Source organism: Giraffa tippelskirchi, chromosome 14, assembly GCF_054371585.1.
Source record: "Giraffa tippelskirchi isolate mGirTip1 chromosome 14, T2T-mGirTip1v1.2.pri, whole genome shotgun sequence".
Classification (NCBI taxonomy): Eukaryota; Metazoa; Chordata; class Mammalia; order Artiodactyla; family Giraffidae; genus Giraffa; species Giraffa tippelskirchi.
Window position 1 is genome coordinate 70,601,329 of NC_137288.1, and position 24,601 is coordinate 70,625,929.

The following is a 24,601-nucleotide window of genomic DNA, read 5'->3' on the forward strand; positions in this document are numbered from 1 at the left end:
ATTAATGTCTTTTGAAGTTTCAGTCTTTACAGACTGCAAGAAAACATATTGGGAAACATTTTGAGCCAAAATAGCATAATAACGTGCCCCTGGATTTCAAACTCAAGATTGTGTAAAATGCTTGTAGTTGTCCCAGTGGGGTGTTTAACTTTTCGTAGATGCTCTCAAAACAATCCCTTCAGACCCTGAGTTAATCGTCAGTCTTCTGAGGCTGGCTCTTGATCAAAAGTGCTGGGGGCATGGGAGCATAGGCTGCCGCCCGGGGTTAATACACCAGAGGCTGCTGAGCTGGGATCCAACGTGTCTGCAGGTGTCTGCCCACCTCCTGATGCCCTTGGAGCCACCCCGTTGGTTACAGTGTAAGCAAGGCTTCCCAGGTGGTGCGAGCGGTAAAGAACGCATCTGCCAGTGCAGGAGACGCAAGCGACGTGGGTTTGATCCCTGAGTTGAGAAGATCCCCTGGAGAAGGGCATGGCAGCCCACTCCAATATTCTTGCCTAGAGAATCCCATGGACAGAGGAGCCTGGCGGGCCACAGTCCACGGGGTCACGAAGAGTTGGCCATGACTGAAGCGACTTAACACACACACACACACGGGGGAGAAAGTTTTAAAAAATGGAAAATAAAACTTACTAAGGCAAGAATGATATAAGATTACTCTTCTCAACCAGTCTAATATTTTGTTCAAGCCATCATTCTTTAACCTAACAAGTAATATGTGGGGCAGGGGAGATATATTCTTTCCCTCCTCCCCAAAGAACAATCTTACCTGGTTAGGTCAGGTTTCTAGAAGCCTCTGGAGCTTCCTAAGGTAATAAATTCCCTGGATTTCCTGCCCACTGTGTAAAGCAGTACTTTCTTGTCATTTTTCATAACTCACTCTTCGAGGTTTCAAGACATGTCTCTTATATTTAATATTCCAGGAACTATCAAAGCCTGAATTCACCTGACACTCGGACTTCAGTTATAGGATCATATGAACTTTCAACCTACATCCGTTCAGCATTGACTCTCAATTATTTTGCTTTTAAGAATGACTCTACCATTTACCAGGTATGTGACCTTGGGCTAGCTTCAGTAATTTCACTGTGTCTTAATTCCATCATCTTTAAGTACATTTTAATAGTATCCATCTCAGAGGATTATTAAAAAAATTAAATTATTCAGCGTGTAGAAAGACTTTAGAATATTGCCTGATTTCTCTGGTAAGCATTCAATAATTCTTAACTAATATTTTCATCATATACATAGACAATGTCTAGATTTTAACACACTGAACAGTGCTGTATGTATAACACCTAACATTTATCAGCCACTGTTTGAAGAATTTTACATATATTAAATCTTTTGGTTCTAAAACTTTATAAGGAACATACTGCTATTGTCATTACCATTTTATATATGATGAAACAAGTCAAGGCAACTTAAGTAAACGGCCCAACATCACACAGATCAAAGTGGCAGAGCTGGGATTATCCTAGGTTTGAAGATAGGTTATACACCCTTGCCGCTGCTGCTAAATCATGTCAGTCGTGTCCGACTCTGTGCAACCCCATAGACGGCAGCCCATAAGGCTCCCCAGTCCCTGGGGTTCTCCAGGCAAGAACACTGGAATGGGTTGCCATTTCCTTCTCCAATGTATGAAAGTGAAAAGGGAAAGTGAAGTCGCTCAGTAGTGTCCGACTCTTAGCGACCCCATGGACTGAAGCCTGCCAGGCTCCTCCGTCCATGGGATTTTCCAGGCAAGAGTACTGGAGTGGGCTGCCATTGCCTTCTCCTACACCCTTAACTATCGTTATTTTGCATCTCATAATGATTGCTGGGAAAATGTTAGTTATTATTTAATTAGTCTTGTAAATGTTGCTGCTTCCGGTGTTATTGACCTCATCAGTTTAGGAGAATCTAGCTCAGGAGAACAATGCTGAGGAGGAAGCAAAGTGCGTCTTTCAGCAGCATCCCGAGGACCGAGAGGGCGGAAGCCAGGTCTCCTTCCCCCGCAGCATCACGGGAACTGGGAGGACTGGGTAAGGCCAGGAAGTCAAACGAAGCTTGGCTTTGATTTTGACTGAGTAGGCATTCACATGTTCAGTGGAAAAACAGTCATGAGACCCCTGTATTTCAGTAAACTCTCCTAACTCTCAGGCGAGACTGTAAGATGTGGGTGGAGGAGGGAACGCAAAGGATGAACAGATCAGGGCTGCAGAGCAGTCGGATGGAAGATATCAGTGGGAAATAATGGCGCTTTATGAACCCTACAAATGTCTAAACTATTTTAAGTAGTGCCTGAGAAGTACCATTTAAGTTGGATAAAGAGATGGTATAGTGCAGGGGATGGCAAACTATGGCCTGTTAGCCAAATACAGCATGGCATCTATTTTGGTACAGCCCCAGGAGTCAAAAATGATCTTTACTTTTTTGATATTTTTAAAAAAGACTATAAGAATACATTTGTGAACATACAAAAATTATATAAAATGCAAATTTGTTTCCATAAATAACATTTTATTGGAGCATAACCAACCCATTTGGTGATGTATTGTCATGTCTGTTTTCTCACTACAACAGTAGAAATGAAGAATCCCCATAGACAAGATGCCCCACAAAATTTGTGTCCTATCTGGCCCTTTTCAGAAGAAGTTTGGCAACCTCTGGCAAAGGACAATGAAAGTAACTTAGTTTCTGCCAAAAAAATTTGATTAGTGCCACATGGATAAAAACCCCTGCATTTATGTTGGTTTAGGTTTTCTCACCTGTAAGATAAGAGAGTTGGCATCGGTCACAGGGGTTATCAAACTAACCCTGAGGAATGCTGGGGTTGGCTAGGAGGGGTCATCAAAGGGCGAATGACAGTATTCCATAGGGAGGACCTCTGTCCTTCCTCCAGCCCCCTTCTTCAATCAGAAACGTGGCTCCTGCATCTGATTTGTCTAAAGAACATTTCTGAAGAATGCACTACAGTTCCCAAAACAAAAACCAGATTTGACCACCACTGAAAGGGCCTCTAGGACTGTGAATGGGCCTTGCTCCGCCTTCCAGCTTTCCTAAAGTGAAAGTGAAATCGCTCAGTCGGGTCCAACTCTTTGCGACCCCATGGACTGTGGCCCCCCAGGCTCCTCTGTCCATGGGATTCTCCAGGCAAGAATACTGGAGTGGGTTGCCATGCCCTCCTCCAGGGGATCTTCCCCACCCAGGGATCGAACCTGGGTCGCTCACATTGCAGGCAGGTTCTTTACTGTCTGAGCCACCAGGGAAGCCTGCTTTCCTATCATGTCCCCAGTTCCCACAGTAGGTGCAGCTTTCTGGATTTTCATTTGTCAAGGCCTGTCCTAGATCAGAGCAGACAGGTTCACTTCCTCCATTGAAAAATCTGCATGTTCATCAATGAAAAAATGCAAGCCCTATCATTCAAAACTGTGGGTCTCTACACTAATGGTAGAAACTTGTTCCTCAAAAACAAGCCTTTGTCCAGGTTACCCTTGGCTTTAAAATTTCTAAATGCATCAGTATGAAACCATGGCCAGTTTCTTGAATAAAAGGAAAGAGAAGTAGAAGGGACTAAAAAGCTGAATTAGCTGCTGAATTTCAATGTAAAATATATGCTGGTGGTTGGTGGTTTAGTCACTAAGACGTGTCGGACTCTTGCAACCCCATGGACTGTAGCCCACCAAGATCCTCTGCCCTCTGTCCATGGGATTTCCTGGGAAAGAATACTGGAGTAGTTTGCCATTTCCTTCTCCAGTAAAATATATATACTATATCAAAAGTGAAAGATTTCATCAACAAAATTGGTTGAGGAAGAGAAATGTATGCATGATAATGGTTAGCAATTTCACCCTCCATTTTCTTTTTTTAAACGTGGCATTGATCTGCTCAAACCGTCAGGTGACTGCTTGTTTGCTTCAGTTCTATAATGATTATTAAAGAATGGAGTGCCCTTTGGTTCTCTGTGGGCTTCCCTTGTAGCTCCCTTGTAGAAAAAGCCAGAGAGTTCCAGAAAAACATCTATTTCTGCTTTATTGACTATGCCAAAGCCTTTGACTGTGTGGATCACAATAAACTGTGGAAAATTCTGAAAGAGATGGGAATACCAGATCATCTGACCTGTCTCTTGAGAAACCTGGATGCAGCTCAGGAAGCAACAGTTAGAACTGGACATGGAACAACAGACTGGTTCCAAATAGGAAAAGGAGTATGTCAAGGCTGTATATTGTCACCCTGCTTATTTAACTTATATGCAGAGTACATCATGAGACATGCTGGGCTGGAAGAAACACAAGCTGGAATCAAGATTGCCGAGAAAAATATCAATATGCAGATGACACCACCCTTATGGCAGAAAGTGAAGAAGAACTAAAGAGCTTCTTGATGAAAGTGAAAGAGGAGAGTGAAATAGTTGGCTTAAAGCTCAACGTTCAGAAAATTAAGATCATGGCATCTGGTCCCATCACTTCATGGGAAATAGATGGGGAAACAGTGGAAACAGTGTCAGACTTTATTTTTTTCTGGGCTCCAAAATCACTGCTGATGGTGATTGCAGCCATGAAATTAAAAGACGCTTACTCCTTGGAAGGAAGGTTATGGCCAACCTAGATAGCATATTTAAAAGCAGAGACATTACTTTGCCAACAAAAGTCTGTCTAGTCAGGCTATGGTTTTTCCAGTGGTCATGTATGGATGTGAGAGTTGGACGGTGAAGAAAGCTGAGCGCCGCAGAATTGATGCTTTTGAACTGGTGCTGGAGAAGACTCTTAAGAGTCCCTTGGACTGCAAGGAGATCCAATCAATCCATCCTAAAGGAGATCAATCCTGGGTGTTCACTGGAAGGACTGATGTTGAAGCTGAAGCTCCAATACTTTGGCCACCTCATGCGAAGAGTTGACTCATTGGAAAAGACCCTAATGCTGGGTAGGATTGGGGGCAGGAGGAGAAGGGGACGACAGAGAATGAGATGGTTGGATGGCATCACTGACTCGATGGACATGGGTTTGGGTAGACTCCGGGAGTTGGTGATGGACAGAGAGGCCTGGCGTGCTGCAATTCATGGGGTCGCAAAGAGTCGGACACAACCGAGCGACTGAACTGAACTTGTAGCTCAGTTGGTAAAGAATCTGCCAGCAGTGCAGGAGACCTGGGTTCGATCCCTGGGTTGGGAAGATCCCCTGGAAAAGGAAATGGCAACCCACTCCAGTATCCTTGCCTGAAGAATCCCAGGGACAGAGGATCCTGGTGGGCTACAGTCCATGAGGTCGCAAAGAGTCAGGCACGACTGAGCGACTAACACTTACTTACTTACTTGGTTCTTTGTAGATGGGGATCATCTTCCCAGATAACAAAAGATTTTGCAAAATACTCTTTTCGCCTCTTTATAGTGATTTTGCACTTCAGAACTCTGTGTTATTTGTACAGACTGGTTTCCACTTAGAGATGGCAAAAATGCAACTTTATGGTTCAAAGAGAAGTGCTTAACATGGCTTATAAAAAATGTATAGAACTTCTCCAACATCAAATAACTCTTGGAATACTACAGCCTGGTAGGCTAAGTGAAAATGAAATGGAAACACACTCAAAACATACCTGTATTTAAAAATTTAAAGAGAAAAAGACTCTAGGCAAAATGTACCATGATCTTGATAAGCCTAACTTATTTAAAAAGTTATTAGAGACATTTTTCTAAACACACCATAACTAGGATTTATCCCTTTGGAATTGTTCAGTGGGGGGGGGGGGGGAGTCCGAATGTGGAGATAACAGACAATATTCCCTGATGCCACGGTTTTAAATTGAAATAGTCTGCTCTGCTTTCTTTTTGATGCTCCCGTGTGATCCTGCTCTGAGCTGTTAAACACTGGCCATGGCAGAAGCAGCTGCATTGCACTGGGGTGTGAAATTATCCTTAAGCATATTTGGTGGAAGAGTTAAGTTTATTCATCGTTGTCACAAAAGTAATTGCAAGAACAGTGAAGCAACTGAACAGACCTGGTGTCACTTGGACAAAATAAGAATTCCTGGTTTCTCTGTTTTGTGAATATATACTCTGAAATGGGATTTAAAATAAAGCTTTCTATTAACAATTTTTATCAGAGATGTAGAGGATGAAAAGAACTTAGGATATACATTCAACTTCACCTCCTCTCTTACCCCACTGCACATCTCTCATCTCTGAGAATAGATCATGACACCCCCATATTGCAGGGCTATCTGGAGATGTCTCATTTAAGCATCCTTAGGAGAATGACATCACAATCACTAGGATTGTGGCATAATTTAAAAACAACTGAAGTCAGTAGCACGGATATTAATGGCTATGAAACTACTACCACCATAACTCTACCACGGAGCAGAGATCGGTGATCCACTCATGACGCGCTGTGGGGCTGACCTGGAGGTCAACATGGAGACAGAACAACGGATTAGCCCCGTGAATGAAATTATCCGTGTCTACAAAGCAATGCTAGAGAGAAATAGGCTGATTTCTTTCAGAGAGTTGGGAGCCTTCTTTGTTCCTGTCACTGCTGATTTCCTCCTCATAGTATGCTTGAGAAGGGCAAGTGGGGGGAAGCCAAGACTGAGAAAAAGGCACCTTGATCCTGACCCCGCCTCCATTTCCTGCGTCTCTTTTCTGGCCTATGATAATTATAACTGCCTCGGTCCTCTTGATTCTGAAGTGCTTAACCTGCTTTTACTTTGTGTTACATTTTTCTCTTGACACTTTCATTTAAATGTATGTAAATATATGAAAAGTGACTATCCCAAAGCTCAGGGCAAAGACTTTATGCACCTGACCCCCACCCCACCCTACCACCTCCCCCACACACAAACACAGAGTCACAAACATTATTAGCACCGTTTGGTGGAAAAGAGGTCCTGCAAGGTTAAATAACTGCTTGAGAGGCTAGACCAGTGTTGAAACCAGGTCTGCCTTCAAAACCTACCCAGGTTCTCCTAAAACAGAATCTGCTACACAAACCTGAGGCCATATTGAGAGGCTTCTCTCTGATACTTCAAAACGTTTTTATTATAAAGACACTGTAGAAAATTTGTATTCTCCCTACACATCTGATAAATGTATGCATGCTGGAATTTTGATGACTATCTCTGAAGTTAATTTGAGCACATTGGCAGTTGCATATCACTTGGATGAAAAAGCTAAAATGAAGTGTTGTCACAGTTTTAAGGTCCACGTCCGTATTCTAGTCTTCCCCCTTTACAGCTCGTTCTCCATGGAGTGGGCAGATTCTCTGCCAAATAATGTCAGTTCCCTAAACAAAATCTTCCAGCGGTTTCCTGTGCGTTCCAAGTTGTGTCGGTCATGTCTGACTCTCTGTGACCCCACGGATTGTAGCCCACCAGGCCCTCTGTCCATGGGATTCCCCAGACAAGAATACTGGAGTGGGTTGCCATGCCCTTCTCCCGGGGATTTTCCTGACCCAGGGATCAAATGTGGATCTCCTGCATTGCAGGCAGATTTATTTTTAATGTCTAAGCCACTGCCATTCAGAGACAATCCAAACTCCTTACCTCACTTTATGAGAGCACATGGTCTCCTTCTCCAGTCTGGCCTTTTACCTCTTCCACCTCCCCGCCTGGGCCCCCACTCCTGGAGGTCAGGTTCCTCATCTGGATTTTTTCTCTCCTGTTTTTAACAGTGCCTTACAAAAAGAAAAAGAACAGGCACTCACAAAGCAAATACAAATACTTTTGAATAAGTGGATGCTTACTTTGGCACTGGATAATACTATTCTGATGGTTGAGAGATTGTGGAAAGAAAAAAAAAAAGACAGACCTAATAAGTAAGCGATATAATAATGAAGAAAAGGTCAAATCGTAGCATGTTACATTGGCTGAATGAATGTGTCTCAGGAGTTAAAATTAAAAAGGTGGAAAATGTGGGTGTTCATACACACGCACAGTGGTATGAAACATGCTGAAGAAGGATCCTGCCAGAGTCACAATGTAATTTCCTCAAAATAGCATTATCAGCCATATTAAGGATGCTATTTTGATTTTTTATTTATTTTTATTTTTTTACTTTACAATACTGTATTTGTTTTGCCATACATTGGCATGAATCCGCCATGGGTGTACATGTTTTCCCCTTCCAGAACCTCCCTTCCACCTCCCTCCCCCATCTCATCCCTCCTGGTCATCCTGGTGCACCAGCCCCGAGCACCCCGTATCATGCATTGAACCCGGACTGGCGATTCATTTCACATATGATAATTTACATGCTTCAATACCATTCTCCCATATCATCCTGCACTTGCCCTCTCCCATAGAGTCCATAATGCTGTTCTATTTATCTGTGTCTCTTTTGCTGTCTCGCATACAGGGTTATCTTTACCGATTTACTAAATTCCATATATATGCATTAGTATACTGTATTGCTGTTTTTCTTTCTGGCTTACTTCACTCTGTATAATAGGCTCCAGTTTCATCCACCTCATTATAACTGATTCGAATGTATTCTTTTTAATGGCCGAGTAGTATTCCATTGTGTATATGTACCACAGCTTCCTTATCCATTCATCTGCTGATGGGCATCTAGGCTGCTTCCATGTCCTGGCTACTATAAACAGTGCTGCGATGAACATTGGGGTACATGCATCTCTTTCAATTCTGGTTTCCTCAGTGTGTATGCCCAGCAGTGGGATTGCTGGGTCATATGGCGGTTCTATTTCCAGTTTTTTGAGGAATCTCCACACTGTTCTCCATAGTGGCTGTACTAGTTTGCATTCCCACCTCTCCACACCCTCTCCAGCATTTATTGTTTATAGTCTTTCAGATGCTAATTCTTGTATACTTCTGTTTGAATTCAACTTGAACTCAGATTATATCCAAATATGTTTTCATAATATTAGGTACATTTATGCTTATTTATAGAATTAAGTATGCAATTGCATATTTATTTTTAATATCATGCATAAATATAAATTATGCATCTAGAAGCATAATGAGCTCCCCCCAGTCTCTTCCGACATAAACTGGCATGTGCCGTGCTCAGTCGCTCAGGCATGTCCGGCTCTGTGCGACCCCGCGGACTGTAGCCCACCACGTCCTCTGTCCGTGAGATTTTCCAAGCGAGAACACTGGAGTGGGTTGCCATTTCCTACTCCAGGAGATCTTCCCAAACAACTTAAATCAACTTAAATGGATCCATTCCTTTCTTAAGTCTTGGAAATGCTGCTTTTTCTCATGCTGTCTCCTACTTCACACATCTAAAATACCCTTTGAGGTTGATCAGTTTTTTAATTAAATATCAAGTATGAATTGTGCTTAAATCATATAAATTATTGAGAAGGACTACTCTATGTCTCAAAGACATAAGCATATCATCCTACAAATAATTTGTGATAAACATCCCAGGAAGGAGAAAGTTTACTACACAATAGATTAAATCAGTGGTTCTGAAAGTGTGGTCACAAGACTAGCATCAGTAACTCCTGGAACTTGCTAGAAATGCACTTTTTTCAGCTCCATCCCAGCTCTACTGAGCCCAGAAATCTAAGAGTGAGACCCCACTGCCAGGGTCCGAACAAGCCTTCCATCCCCAGGCGATCCCAATGACCCCTAACTTTGAAGCCAGCAGAGGAGATGATGGCTCAGGCAATGCTAAGACTTCAGCCATACAGCACAGTGATAACCTTCCTCCAGGGCTGCCTTTAGAGTGGGCTTTTTACTCTAATTAGAAAAAAGTGTGTTTCCCTTTAATATGCATTATATCTTTCTAGATGTCTCTTTTTCTTCTTCTTTTCTTTAGGCTACAAAGGTCAATGCCAGTCAAGCAGTTAAAATACATTTTGGATAAACAGGCTGTGTTTACAGGATCCCAAGTCAAGCAGTTAAGTTGATCATCTAATTCAATTAGACATGAAAGTGAAAAGTGAAGTGATACATTGCCCCTGTTTGCCTCTACCTGCAGGGTAATGCCAGGATAAGCCTGACATGGAATTCAATGTTGGGTAGTCCCACTCTGCAGAGCCGTCTCTGCAAGCAGGTCTAAGAAGTGTCCCAGAAGCCACCGTGGGGATTCAGAATCTGCATTTGTGTCTCATACCCTGGCCACCACGCCGCCGTCATTGTTACTGGTCAGGCCCCCTAGAGCTCCAAAGTCTGTGAAAGTTCTCACGGAATAGGCGTCATCAAAGCCAGGAAGCCTCCGAAGGGCATGAGTTGCATTCAAGTTGCATATTCACTTGTCTTGAATTAGTCTGTGGGAGAAATGGAAGTGCAGCATCCTCAAGAAAGATCAGAAAAAGGCCAATTATCCCTCTTAAAAATACCATTTAAAATAATAACTTGTTTCCCCACAAGCAGGCTTCCTCATTGGCCCCTGAGTGAGCTCCCGTATTGTTTAAAACAACGACAGAGAGCCTCTTCGCTACAGAAAGACCCCACGTGGCCCCACGAGCCCTCCAGGAGAACAAAATGACTCGGGCGTTCATCTCGGAGGCAGGGTCCCTCAGCAGCGGGGACCTTGGCACTGGAGAAGGCGTGTAACACCAGGTCTCCTGGCAAAATTATCAGCTGGGAGAGAAAGTGGCTCCCGTGGAGCCCAGAGTCACAACACAGCTGGGAATCCGAAGCAGTCTCTCCGAGGAGGCAGCTTGTGTTGGGAGGCCATTGCAGAAGTGGGAGGAAACCAAAGAGAAGAAATGAAAATTAGATCCGAAAGAAAAAAAAAAAAATGTATCCTCTCTTGGAGCAACACACTCTTCTTGTGCGACACAGGTCCCTTGCTTGGAGGTAACGCACTTAACTATAAAAAGGCCCTGTGTCCTCTCGGTCCAAGGAGAATTTATGGATAGAAACTCTGAAAAGCAGTCTCCCGGCTGATCTTTTCTGAGCTGGCAGCGGTTGGAAGAGTCAGTGCTTATTCGTCGAAACTGTGGTTGATGGGTGTATCTGGGCTAGGATCACTCTTTGTCACTCTTTGCCTTCTAGAGCTCTAGGACAACTGATTCAAGAATCATAAATTCATTTCAGGATTCATGAACTCAAAACCTATTAGAAGTTCAAAAGGTTTTTCTTTAAACCAACATCTGTAAGAAGTTCAATAATGGTTAGGAAAGCTATATTCTTTTCTAAGGAAGAAAGTGGTGGTAAACAAGGTAATTGTGGGCTGTGATTGTAGGGGATAAGATACAGTTCAAGGCTACCACATGAAGAATAAAAACAACAAAACCAATCCTGTCTTAAAGAGTAAAACTATTTGACAAAAATTTTCCAAGAAAGAAAAGTCTGGTGATTCTGCCTTTTTATGGTTTAACTCTAAACTCAGGAAAGAGTATCTTCTAAGAATCCTAAAAACTAAAAACCTGTTTGGGGCAGTTATTTTAAGGTGACCAACTCAGAGTCCTCCTCCGAAAGCAATGGCAGCATCAGTCACAGTATGATTCATAGGAAAGAGCATGAGTTTGGGGGCAGTGAGCTCAGAATTGAAATCCAACCTCTAGTAATTGCTTTGCTGTACATGTTTGGATAAGCCAATGATGTGTCTCAAGCTCTATCTGACCAATTCAACTGATATTTATTTATTTAGTGCTTACTGTGTGCCACTTTTAAGTTTCTTGGCTAACAGAAAAACACAGCAAGGATGCCCACATGCCAGAGGTGCATGAGAGAGGGGAGAAGCCGTCAGAAAGCTACGGCAGGGCCAGGGCATGTAGTAGCCTGAAGCCACGGTCCTCAGTTCTTGTCTTCCCTAAGAAAAGAGCCCTTGGAGGAATTCCATCAAAGGAGAGAGATGCTCTGCGCAACGTTTCTGCAGGCCTGTTGTGCAGAGGGTCAGGGAAACCACTTAGGAGGCTATTGCCATCGCCAACGTGAGTGATAATGTTGTCATGAACAAGGACAAGTGCTCGCTGGATATTGTTTGAAGATAGAGCCAGTACAGTTCACTGATGATTCAATAGTGAGTATGAGAGGAAAAAAGAAGGCAAAGATAACTCCAAGATTTGGGGCCTCAGTGGGAAAATAAGGTAGTCATTAACCGAGACTGTGGAAGGAGCAGGTTAAGGTCAGCAAACAAGCGAGGTATCAAAAGCCCAGCGTTGACAGATTCAGATGTCTGTTAGATGTCCAAATGGATACGATACCTAAAAATAGATGAAATAGATGCCTAAGGACTGAATCTGGAGGCACTCCATCATTAGAGAGCAGGATAGCAAGAAAATAGAAAAAAAAATGGACAGGGAGCGAGCAGCTGAAGAAAATGAGAAAAATTAGGACAGTGTAATTTTGGAGAAGTCACCTGAAAGGAAAAAAGCACTGTGTTACCTGCTTCTGTGGTCAGGTCAGATGGAGACTGAGATTCTATCACTGGATTTAGCAATGTGAAGACCATCCACCAATGATCTGCAAGGGTCCACTTCTGATGAGGAATTTCAGTGAGGTGGCAGAATGATGGCTTGGTTGGAATATTTTCAAGAAAGAAGGAGGAGAGAGAAACTGGAACCAGCCAGTGCAGAAATCCCGTTCAAGGAGTTTGGCCATAAAAGGAGAGAGTGAAATGGCAACCCTGAAAGGGGTTCAGAAGGTAAAGATACTTGGGATGTGCGGCCCAGGAAGCTGGTGCTCAGAATCACGTGGAGGTTAGAGAGTGGGGTGAGAAATGACCCAGGTGCCTGGGCTTCCGCCAACATGAACCGGCCGTGATGAGATCAGTCCCTCTGACCCCAGCTTTTCCCTCTGTCTGTGGAGGAAAGAAGTCTCAGGAAACACGGGAGGGAGAGGGATACTGCTGAGAGCAGGACAGGTTATGGAGCCTGCCTGACTCCAGACATTTCCCCCAATGGGCATTTGATGTGCTAATCACAAACCTAGTTCCAGTCACCGTCAGAACTTGGAAAGTCATAAAACACCATAAAACTGTCCTAAAAATCAAACTTCCCTGTACTGTGTGAACTATCATGAGTTGAGACTAACTTTTGGTCCAATTAGTTTAGATATACCTCTTTCTCAAAAAGCATATTCCATGTATTACATAATCCTTTACCCCTATCTCTTACATTTGATAAATTTATAGAGTGGTTAAATCATCTACTTGATCGAGTATTAGCAGTTTACTAAAGTGAGACACAAGTGTATTCTGGAAAAGGAAGTGTTCCGTTGGCCAAAAGGATGCAGTTTCCCTTGGTTTCTTCACGTCTCATCATTTCTGATGCTCCCTCTCACTCACTTCCTGGCCCCATAGCACCCTGTGTACATATCCCGCTTGCCCTTTGCTGTCTGTTCCTGCAGCTCCCTTCCTTCTGCCTGTCCAGTCTCCCAAACTCTCTTGCTCCCCCATGGAATCATCGCAGTTAGGTGTTAGGGGAAATTATTCACATTAAAGCAATGTAACCACACCTAAGCAATGACTGATTATAAGAACAGATACTTTTATAAAAAGAGAGAAAGATAGCTTGTTAGCTCGAATGCATTTTTACTGGATAAAAATATGTGCCTTTAATTGAGGAGGCCCCGAGGAAGGGTTACCTACTAATGGCCTTCATCTCTTAACTAGAACCATTCCCTCTGTCATTACCCACCACAGCACATCCATCACAGTCCACACCATGCCGTACCGGCACGAATCACGACATGCCAACACACACCCCAAATCAGCATGCCATTTTTCCTTCTAAAATACTGTTTCCTGTACTAAAACAACCATCCACTGTTCATTTTTCTTTTTAACAGCTGCTTTTTATTAGTGAGAAAAACATTTTTATTTTTAAAAAAGAAAGTGCCATCAAACATTTGGCCGTATTAATCTCCCATCTGCAAAGCACACTTGACTTGGATTATCAGCAGGGTATGTGCCTCCTCTGAATTTGTTTTCTGGGGAATGGGAATTTATTCAAGTAAATTAATTTGCAAACAGATACAGCTATTGCTGGATGAATGGATTTTTCTCTTGGCACTCTGAGGTGGAGCTCTGCGGGTATCTGGGCTATTGGCACTGGTTGAAGTCCTTAGCTTGTCTGCCAGACCCATTCCTATAATGCTGCAAGAAAAATACATGTGACAGTTTTGCAGCTCGGAACACAACTTGGCCATCTAGCTTCCAACTGCAGAATATTTAAATGGATTCTGTAAACTCATCTTCTTGGATGAGACCATGCAGTTGCTTTTTATTTTTTCACCTGTTAATATAATATTTTCACTATTTCCGTTCTTCACTTTAAATTTTCTGAAGGTTCTATCATATGAAAACAAATCGCTAGAGGTTCAGCAATATATAACAATCCACTTAGAGTTGGCCAATTCTGCAGATTCTTGAAGCTAGAGAGATTCGGAAAATACTTTGCTATCAAAGCCTATTGTTCTGAACACAATAGAACAGTGTCAGCAGATAAGCTCCCCCCAGGCAAGTGAATGGCTAGCTAGGACCTTGCTCTATCAGGTTAAAGCATGAATATAAATAAGGCTTAATGGCAGTAATTTGCTTGGTTTTTTAGTTTGTTTTGAATTGTATCCTCAGTGCTTAACTAGAAACAAAAATCAACAAAAGAGACCTGAGGTCATAGTAACAAACGCATACTCACCAACCTGGGGGGAGAAATGGGGTAGGAAATGAGGTGTCCTACAAGCCTCCCCTGACAAATGTGTAAAATTCTCTTTCTGTAAAATCCTGCAAAAATCTTCTATGCAGTCCATAATATTATGATTCCTTGAGCATCGACCATCCCAAAACACTGATATGGCATCATCCATGATGAGTCTATGTAGAGATGTGCCCTTAAAGATCCGGTAAGATCAGTCCTCGGTTTACACAAGAAAGAATGAAAATAAGGAATATGGCGCCTATTTCCGAAAACTGACTTCACAAGCATCCCTTTTCTGCACATAGCTTCAGGTCCCTAACTGCTCTCTATCTCAGTTTCACCTGTCTATAGAAGCAGAAGGCTAGAAACAAATGAACCCAATGTTCTAATTTTATGGTTCAGAGCTCCTCTCTAATTTTTCATTTTATTTTAACCCCTTGTGAGATGTTCTCTTAAAAACCCTAAATTAAAATTTAAACATGAGGGCCGATCCACCAGTTGTTTCATTTTTCCCAAGTAAAGGCACGTGTGTCTCAGTCGAATATCAAAGGGCTACAGAAAGTATATTTTACCAGAAGGATGCTATTTCAGTGGGTCTTCCATAGTTAAGGAAGAGGTCACCTTTATGCAGAGCTCTGGAGGGGAAGAAAAGAGGCAGACACTCCTGAATAATCAGAATAAGTGGAAAGAACAGGAGAGCCAAGTTGAATACAGAAAGGCCCATTCGCAGCAGAAGGCAAATTTGCTTTCCCCATTAGCTGAAAAATCTGTTAGAGATTTTTCAGGCAGGAGGGAAAAGAATTGGAGGGGAAGGAAATTGTTTTTCCTGGTTTTCCATCTGCTGGACTCCTGTTCATGGGGAAGAAAAAAATCATTATTGGGAGCAGAACGCCAGGCTCTAAATAGAAGTAGCATTGACTCTGCTCTTGACCTTTCCCTCCATGTAATTTTCCTGTACTCTTTAAGAATATATGTATTCTTGCCTCTTTTTATAGTTTAAAGAAAAACTCCAGGGACTTAGAACTGGGCTGCTAGTTTGCCCCTCACGAGGCCAAGTCTCAGGTGCCTATAAACAGATGAATGGCAGAGGCCAGTCACTGCTCTCCGCTCGCTGGTCGTGTCCAACATACGACGTTCCAAATGGTCCCTCCGGGGGAAGAAGGGAGGAGGGTGTAAATCAATATGAACAGCAACTCTGTAACAGTCAGAGCTTCTGCAGTCCTTAATGGTTCCATCCTCATAGGAGAGCTGCTACTCATTTTTGTTAGAAAAAGCTGTGATACTCTCCACAAAATGGATGGATTAGTCAATAATTGAATAATTTGTCATATTCACCCTGATCATGTTATATCCCTTCCCCAGTTATGAGTTATTCTTAGGATTCCAAATGATTATTTTTTAATTATTCATTAAAAAAAAAAAAAGGTAAGATTTGTTAGCCTGTAAAACCACATGTAAGATGTGTGCATGGGTTAATCTACTCACTTTTATTTTACAAGAAAAAAATCCTCATTTGTGTTTTCTTGCCTTACTTCTTAACACACTTTGTCAAATGGCTGTTCAAGTTGACCCTATATAATGTACACATACCCAGAAAGAAAGGAACCTCAATTAAGATGTTTTATATATATATATATATATTTTGCCTATTTTTTCCCATTTTGAGCAGCAAATATTGACTCAAAGGGTCAGGTAAGCTTTATACCTATGCTATCCAATTCAGTAGCCACTAGTCAAATGGGGCTGAAAGAGAAATGAAAGTGTGAGTCTCTCGGTCGTGTCTGACTCTTTGCAACCCCGTGGACTGTAGCCCACCAAGCTCCTCTCTCCATGGAGTTCTCCAGGCAAGAATACTGGAATGGGTAGCCATTCCTTCTCCAGGGGACCTTCCCAACGCAGGGTCAAACCTGAGTCTCCGGAATTGTAGGCAGATTCTTTACCATCTGAGCTACCAGGGAAGGCTTATTCTGATTTAAATTAATAAAAATAAAATCAAATAAAAAATTGAGTTCTGCAGTTGCCGTAGTTACATTTTTAATTATTCAGTGGCCACATGTGGTTAGTGGCTAGCATACTGCACAGCACAGATATAGAAAGTTTCCATCACTGCAGAAAGTTCTATTGGACAGTGCTGGTCTGCACAATTTAGTTTCTATGTATAGCAATGCCTAGAGAGGTTTTTAACCAAGACTTCCAGAAAGTTACAAAATACTTTGAAGAAAGTTACTGTTTCTGCTCTCTACAATATGATTAATATATGATTTATCCTAGAGGTAGTTTTCATTTTTGAGGAAAACCACAGTTGATACTGTAAGGTATAGTTCGGGCCAAGGCAGGAAAGAAGGAGAGACAACCTCAGCAGAGGTAGGTCACCTTTATTCAGGAGAGGAGGGGCGACAGTTGGCCTAACAACCAGGCTGAGCGCAAGAGGGATCGGGGAGGCTTCACATTTATAGGGAGGTTTGTGGAAGCGATAAGGGCAACTTTAGTCAGGCAGGAAATTTGGGGTATTCTTTAGTTGAGATGGCATTTGTAGTTGGGCAGGGGGTGATAAGTCCCAGGCAGATGTAGGGGGTGATAAGTCCCAGATAGATACAACCAGCCTGGAGCATCAGGGTGGGACCTAAAGTTCGGTTTTGTTTTCTCCAAAGTTATATGATTCACCAAGGGCCTTTGAGACTGTTGTTTTCTTTTCTAGGCCCAAAGACTCCTTCAGATACCTTATACAATGATATCCTTTAATTACCTTTTATGGATTGAATCGTTTTATATGTCTGCTGTCTAATGAGTATTCACTTAGCCTTCCTATTTGTCAACAATTTAGGTTACTGTCTCTCACAACAATAACAATAATTTAACAATTATTTTGAACAATAATTTAAATATTCTACCAATTTTTGCTCCAATTATCTGTTTAAAGTAATGGGAAATGGAAATGGTGATGGTCATCTAAAGATGTGCACGTTCCATGGTTGTGACGCTACTAGAACAACAAGGGAGTCACGTGTACCAAACGTGATAAACCCTTAGATTAAATGCATGTTTTATTCAGGACAGAATGATGGAATTATGTATGCACAAAGGAGCGACTGTTTAGCTTCAGGGGAGGTATACAAGCCCAGCCAGGACAAGCTCAGGGGCACAACACGGTAAAGGCTACACTTGTGTGTTGGCTCTGTCTGACTCAGCTCCTTCCATCCCGCGACAGCACCAAGCATAGTGGCTGCACAAGAAAAGCTGGAGGGGGTCTTGGCTCACCTCCTTTGGAAGCTCATTCCGTTATCAAGAACTCAGTCCCATGACTCCAAACTATGTGCAAGAACATCTGGGAATCTAGTTCTTGTCACTGCCGACAAAGAGGGAATGTGTGTGAGGACGTATCACACGGTTTCTCCCACAGCCTGCCCCTACAGAAAATCCCCGGACGTTTTCTTGATTTCCGGCTTGGAGAATTCACTCACCCCTTCCCCTAGGGGGAGACCCTCTAGTCACTGAATCCAGCTTCGGAATCCCGGATCTTAGAACATGTGTATGAACTTCCAGAAGGTCTAGATGTGCTCTTTCTGGACCTGGTGACAGTTCCGTTAAAAATGGATGGTTTAACCTCCCTACATACTCTATGCATAAAATATCGGGAAAAAGGACAGAATTCATCCAAAGGAGAAGAATGAGGAGACAAGAAGTCCTTGCAATTTTTCGATCGCGCTGGCAGAATTTGAAGCCTGTGCTCCCTAACCAGGGAACAGGATAGGTTTCTAATACAGGCCCTGATTCTGCTTTCTTGGAAGAACGTCCTGGGCCATTGCTCTTTGTGACTTTCAGCTCATATTCTGGGAGGCTCATCCTTACTCATTACCCTCCCTGGTAACAGCTGAAGAAGAGGAGATGGGGCGGGAGGGGACAGGCTCTACTCCAGGGCTGTTCTCAGCCTTTGAAGTCTGTCTCCTCTTCACGGAAGGCTGGAGGCCCAGCTTGTTTTATGTGTTGAACAAAGGTCTTATCAGTAAAAGTTCATGAATCCCACATCAACATAATTCTCTCAGTAATTTAGTAGGCATCTAACCCTTTTGCCTTCAACTAACTGTGTATGCTGGCAGCCTCAACCAAAATTCCTTCTAAACACACTTCTTAATGGAATGTGACCGACCTTAGGCTGTAGGAAACACGAGTGAAAGACGTGCTTCTTTAATCCGATCTTCTTTCTGAATCACTCAATTCAGGTGAAAAGTTTTGCGGGACATCTGTCATCCTAAATCTTTTTTTTTTTTTGGCTTTTTTAATATCTAGATATAGTAAGTTTTTTCCACAATTTAGCACCCTGGATCTCTGGACTCTTTTTGTGTCGGCTTGCAGACGATATAATTATTTCCTGAATATACTCCCAGTTCAGCTCACACACAACTGCACAATTTGTACATTGTTGCAAATACACATTGCTACAGTTCTACAGTACAGCTATGAGCTCTAGAATGTGCAAAGTCTACTTTTCAATGTATAGTAGATGACAAAGTGTCATTTAAGTATTTTGCATAACATGTGCCACTATCTTTTCAGTCTCTCCTATCAGTTCTTTTACTGCTTGTTGTCCAACTGCTAAACAATTGCTAAGTATTTCAGGTCACTGTTACAATAATACCTCATTTGCAGTATCAAATACTTTGTATCAGTCAGGATTTGGCCAAGTTCACAGAAACCATTGTAGGAATTTCAGGTGGAGAGAGTTTTATTACAAGACTGGAAAGCAGGGGAAGTGACGATCAGGGGCCCAACTTTAGCAAATTTTTAAGGAGCCTGAGAAGATGCTAACAATGATGAATATTGTCTTGAGAGCCTTCAATTAAAACCTAACCCCAGGACCCACCTTGCCCTGATTGTATGCTGCCTGCTCTACGGCAAGATATCCATCCCTGACACTGCCGTCCATACAGATGATTACAGATGGATTTTAGTCATCTCCCATTAGTTTGGAAAGGACTGCTTACTGCTACAGCTCTGTTAACCAGCTCTCTTGACTGCATTAACTGCAAGCTCAGTAGCACCTCTGAACTGGTGGCTTCCCCTGGTCCCGAGAAGGGACACCCTATGGAGCAGATCAATGGAAAGCCTTTCAGGCAGCAGTAGTTGGGAATATCACTAATGGTTAATATTCCACGGGTTATCATTTCAGAAGTGGATAGAGAAGAAGAGATGTCCCTTTACTGATGATACTAAAACAAAAAAATGTCACTAAAACAAAAAATTGTCACTTCAGCAAAATGAACCTTTTCTTCAAATTCAAAATTACTGCGACAGTAGCCACACAATCTCTAGAAAGGCTACCACTGTCCCTGTCACAGGATGGAGGGCTTATTAATAGAGAGAGAGCTAGTGATCCAGTCTCAGCCTCAGCCCTCTGTGCCTTTTACAGAGAATTGAGCCAGAGTAATACATAACCTGGGTTTCCTGGGTCGGGAAGATCCCCTGGGGAAGGGAAAGGCTACCCACACCAGTATTCTAGCCTGGAGAATTCCATGGACTGGAAAGTCTATGGGCTTGCAAAGAGTCAGACACGACTGAGCGACTTTCATTTCACTTCACTTCACTTAATACATAAGCGTCTTATAAAAAATTATTTTTAATGCTATGATAGTGTGCCACCAAGGAAATGGCAACCCACTCCGGTATTCTTGCCTCAAGAATCCTGTGGGCAGAGGAGCCTGGTGGACTGCTGTCCATAGGGTCACACAGAGTCGGACACGACTGAAGCGACTTAGCATGCATACACGCATTGGAGAAGGAAATAGCAACCCACTCCAGTGTTCTTGCCTGGAGAATCCCAGGGACAGAGGAGCCTGGTGGGCTGCCGTCTAAGGGGTCGCACAGAGTCGGACACGACTGAAGCGACTTAGCAGCAGCAGCAGCAGCAGTGTGCCATCAAGGGACCTCATACAATCTTCTCTTCCCCTTGTCCTGGGAAAGTAACAAAATCCCCAGTCCTTTGGTCTACTGTACTGGAGGCCTCATGTGCTGTGGTTGAGATTCAGTTGTGTTTCAGTAAGTCTTCTTTTGCCATTTTTTTCTCTGTACAAAGCAAAAGACTTTTCTACTTGTTTACAAACAAACAAACAGAAAAGGAGCATCGTGTTCAGTTCACCGGCTGCCAGAATTTTGCCATGGAAATAAAAGACGTGGAATGAGCAACAAAACATCACTGAAGACCCCTAATGCGATTTGACAACTTTGCCAGAAGACAGAAGAGCCGTTGTCCGAGGCAGAATTAAAACCCCAAACGGGCATGCTGATCCACCACAATAACTGTTCAAGCCTCCCAGAAACAAATCTGAATTAGCACACAATTGTTGGGTTCGGGGTTTGCTTTTTACAGCAGTAAATATGGAAACGGCTTTTGTTACTACATTTCTACCTTTTCAAAAGCACTCTAATAATTGGCCCCCTCAAATGCAAACCAACACGTTTTTAAGCATGAAAATAAGAGAAAGGAAAGAAACTCTATAAGGGATTCCAATGAAGGACACAGTGAAAATGAATGAGTTGTTCCCTTTTACCCTCTTCTCTAATATAAGAGCGGAGAGACACTCAATAAAATTAGCAGGCAGTAAATTTAGATCTACTAATAGGGAATACATCATTAGTTCCATATATGGAATTCTCTGCAGCAAGAGGTCAGGAGGCGAACACAGTGGCTGGATTTTTAAAAGGACTGGATCATTTTACGTCCATTAATAACTTCCTGAGCTTGGCAAGCAAAGATAATGAGAAAGGTAACCTGGTCACTTGTATCAGGGTACAAACCAGTTGCTTCAGTTTTGGATTTAGAAGGAACTGCTTCCCTCCTGGGGCTTCCCAAGTGGCCTAGTGGTAAAGAGTCTTCCTGCCAATGCAGGAGACACAAGAGATGCAGGTCCAATCTCTGGGTTAGGAAGATCCCCTGGAGAAAGACATGGCAACCCACTCCAGTGTTCTTGCCTGGAGAATCCCATGGACAGAGGAGCCTAGTGGGCTACAGTCCACAGGGTTGCAAAAAGTCGGACACAACTGAGTGACTTAGCATACACGTACACTTCTTTTGTCCGTAGGATTTTCCAGGCGAGAATACTGGAGTGGGTTGCCATTTCCTTTTCCAAGGGATCTTCCCTACTCAAGAATGTACCCGGGTCTCCTGCATTGCAGGCAGATTCTTTACCGACTGAGCTACGAGGGAAGCCCCTTTCTTATATAAGACACCATACAATTAAATGAGTGGGTCATGTTTCCATGCATCTTCCTCTGAGTCACAAGATTTCAAGTCACTATTGGAGAGATTTTAGGCCCACTGAATCAATCTTCAAATGCTTAGAGTATGTTATAATAGTCCACAGACTTAGGACTGACTCCTAAGTGATGCAAAATAGACGTTTATTAAATTGTCTACAGTCAGTGAGAGCCTTCTTCTCATCCATCATCAACCTGCCACAGATGTGGACAGAGCAATGGAGTCATAGCTCGAAGTGTTGTCCAAGGCGCTTAGGTAAAACCTCACAGATAAATTTCCTTTATGTGCATCAGCATTACTATGAAGAAATAGGAGACAATAGCTGCTGCTTTTGAGAAATTTATATAAATGCAAATCAGATGGTGCCTATGTGCTGGGCATTGTTTATGGATGGAAGAGCTGCAGTGAATGAGGCAGGACAAGCCCTGTCCTCAGGGAGCAAACAGCAGAAGAGATAAGGAGGATGCTTATTCTGCAGATGCTCCAAACACAGTGTTTCTTTGATTCTCAGAGAGGAGATTGACAATTCAGGCTGAGCTGTGAGCCGAGTCTTCTCTGTGATAACTGGGAGGTATCACTGTTCTTATCACCCTGTCTGGTTTGGGACCTGAGTTCATCACATTAAACATCAATGAATCATGACTTGAGAATAGTATGATCTTCTGGCTGTAGAGGAAAGCATTTCACCTAGCAAGCCAGGTGCTATAAAAATGCTTCCAAAAGCAGAAAACACTTGTTACCTGTGTTGACAATTTCATACTATCTTGTCACACCACATATGTAGAAGATAGCGAATAATTTGTGGGGCTAGGTCTCAAATCCGTTCTTTTGTCTGCTCATTAAACAAATACTTATAATGAAGTAGGGTAAGGCCAGGACAGAAGAGAAAGCCAGAAGTGGAACCAGGGTCGCTAAAAGGTAATAGGAATGAGCACATTGTTGAAGGTTTTATATGCCCGGCCACAGAGCTTAGAATTTATCCTACAGGTAACAGGTACCACTGAAAGTTTTGAGCTGGGTAATGCCATCATTAAGTTTGAGTTCTCAAAATATCACTCTGGTGGAAGTATAGATCTATTCAAGAAGGGAGGCATGAAGTTTTCTTAGAAAGCTATTTCAGTATCTAGGGGAAATGTTAAGGGTCTGAAATACAGTAGTGTCAAAAGAGGAATAAACAGAGGTGATGTCTTTAAGAGTCACTTGAGAAATGGACTCTTCAGAATGCTGGGACTAATTGAACATGAGAAGGGGGCTGAAAAGAAATTATTAGAGTAACTCCAAAGGATCAGATAATCCCATGACGTGAGCCATAAATTCTAACCTATATATGTCAGAATTACCTGCGGCTTTTTATAAAAATGCAGGTTCCCCAACCCACCCGGAGATATTACGAAAGAGCAGGATTGGAATAAAGCCAGGCGCCTGCACTTTTTGCAGCTCTCACAGGCGGGGCTGACTTGGAGCCAGGACGGGAAAAGCACTGAGACAGGAACACAGGAACCCTGAGACTGGACGTGAAGAAGACAGCTTTCCTTTTGAACAGAATGCAGTACAGGTGCTCCTGGAAACGAAAGACGCAGAGGGCAGCTGAGTGTCCTCCATGTGTCCGGCCCCGTGCCTGGCACACAAGGGCATTCCATCAGCATTTATTTAACAGAAGGAATGGATATCAGCAGGCAATCAAAAACACGGGAGCAGAAGCTTATTTAGAGCATACACCGAGATGCATCATGTCACAGGGAAAGAGACGAGGCTTGGCCTACAGGAGATGGCCCCAGATTGTAGCTCAGCCGCTCACTGGCCGTGTGACTTGGAACAAGTTATTCAGCCTCTCTGAGATTCAGTGTCCTCAGCTATGAAGTGGAGAGTATAATGCTGCATGTCCAATGATTTTGAAAGAAGCAACTTAATATATGTGAATATATGTCTCACTACATATTGTAATTATTATGTAAATCATCTAGGATCGATCCTTAACTCAATCCATGGTAAATATTGATATACTCCCTAAGTGTTATGCTTCCATGGACTCTGAAGGGAGTGAGATCTTCCAGGAAAGATTCATCAGTTAAAGAAGGACAGTGATGTAAGCTTCAAGTATTGTACATGAACAATAAGAGGGCAAATAGGAAAACAATAAACATAAGAAGACGTGGTGGTAAGAGAGAATGCGGACAAGCAATTTCAGGAAGGAAAGAGTAACCAACAGTGCCAAGCGGGCATCAGCTTGACCGTTGGATTTGGCGTCTCGTTGGTCCTTGGTGACTTTAGTCATGACAGTTACACTGGAATTGATAAAGTGGATTGAGAAGCACATACTAGTGAAACAAGTACAAACACTGGGCGTGCCCTGCTCTTTCAACAAATTTAATGTTCAAGAAAAAAATTGAGAGTAATAGTTAAGGAGGGATCAGAGTTGAAGACATAATGCTAGGTCTTGAGGACAAAAAAAAAGTATCATTGGCTGTTTTTAAGGCTAGTCATCTATTCCCTCTCCAATACCAAGAACACTGCCTGCCACATCCGAGATCTGGTAACTATACTTCTTCCGTAGGTGAATGAGTAAGATATTTGGGTGAGAGGAGAAGGACAGAGAGGCATTCTAGAGCAAGAAGAAGCTTAGCAGCGGAGGAGAGCCTGAGGCTTGGGGGAAGGAGGAGGGTTGGAAGCAGTTCTCATTTCATCTCTGCCACTGCACTGGCTTCATCTTGGCAAGTTTACACGGAGCCTTGGCCCCAGAATAAACCCATAATCCCACGATATGGGTCCCTCTTTATGGATCAAGGGGAAAAAAAGGAACACCGTTCTCTTGCCTCATTTC

The 24,601-nt window shown here is 42.8% G+C and overlaps 2 long non-coding RNA genes across 3 annotated transcripts in view; one reads left to right on the forward strand and one right to left on the reverse strand.

Moving 5' to 3' along the window:
* Window positions 1-11,446, forward strand: part of LOC145534781 (uncharacterized) — a 29,600-nt gene extending 18,154 nt beyond the window's left edge. The window contains exons 2-3 of the long non-coding RNA XR_014074988.1: window positions 924-1,053; window positions 9,758-11,446. This is a non-coding gene — a long non-coding RNA (uncharacterized LOC145534781). The remainder of the gene's footprint in view (window positions 1-923; window positions 1,054-9,757) is intronic.
* Window positions 1-24,601, reverse strand: part of LOC145534780 (uncharacterized) — a 473,223-nt gene that overhangs the window by 155,109 nt on the left and 293,513 nt on the right. Inside the window, exon 3 of one of the 2 annotated variants that reach the window (XR_014074987.1) lies at window positions 7,519-7,649. The exons of the other annotated variant lie outside the window; for it this stretch is intronic. This is a non-coding gene — a long non-coding RNA (uncharacterized LOC145534780). The remainder of the gene's footprint in view (window positions 1-7,518; window positions 7,650-24,601) is intronic. 2 annotated transcript variants of the gene reach the window in all.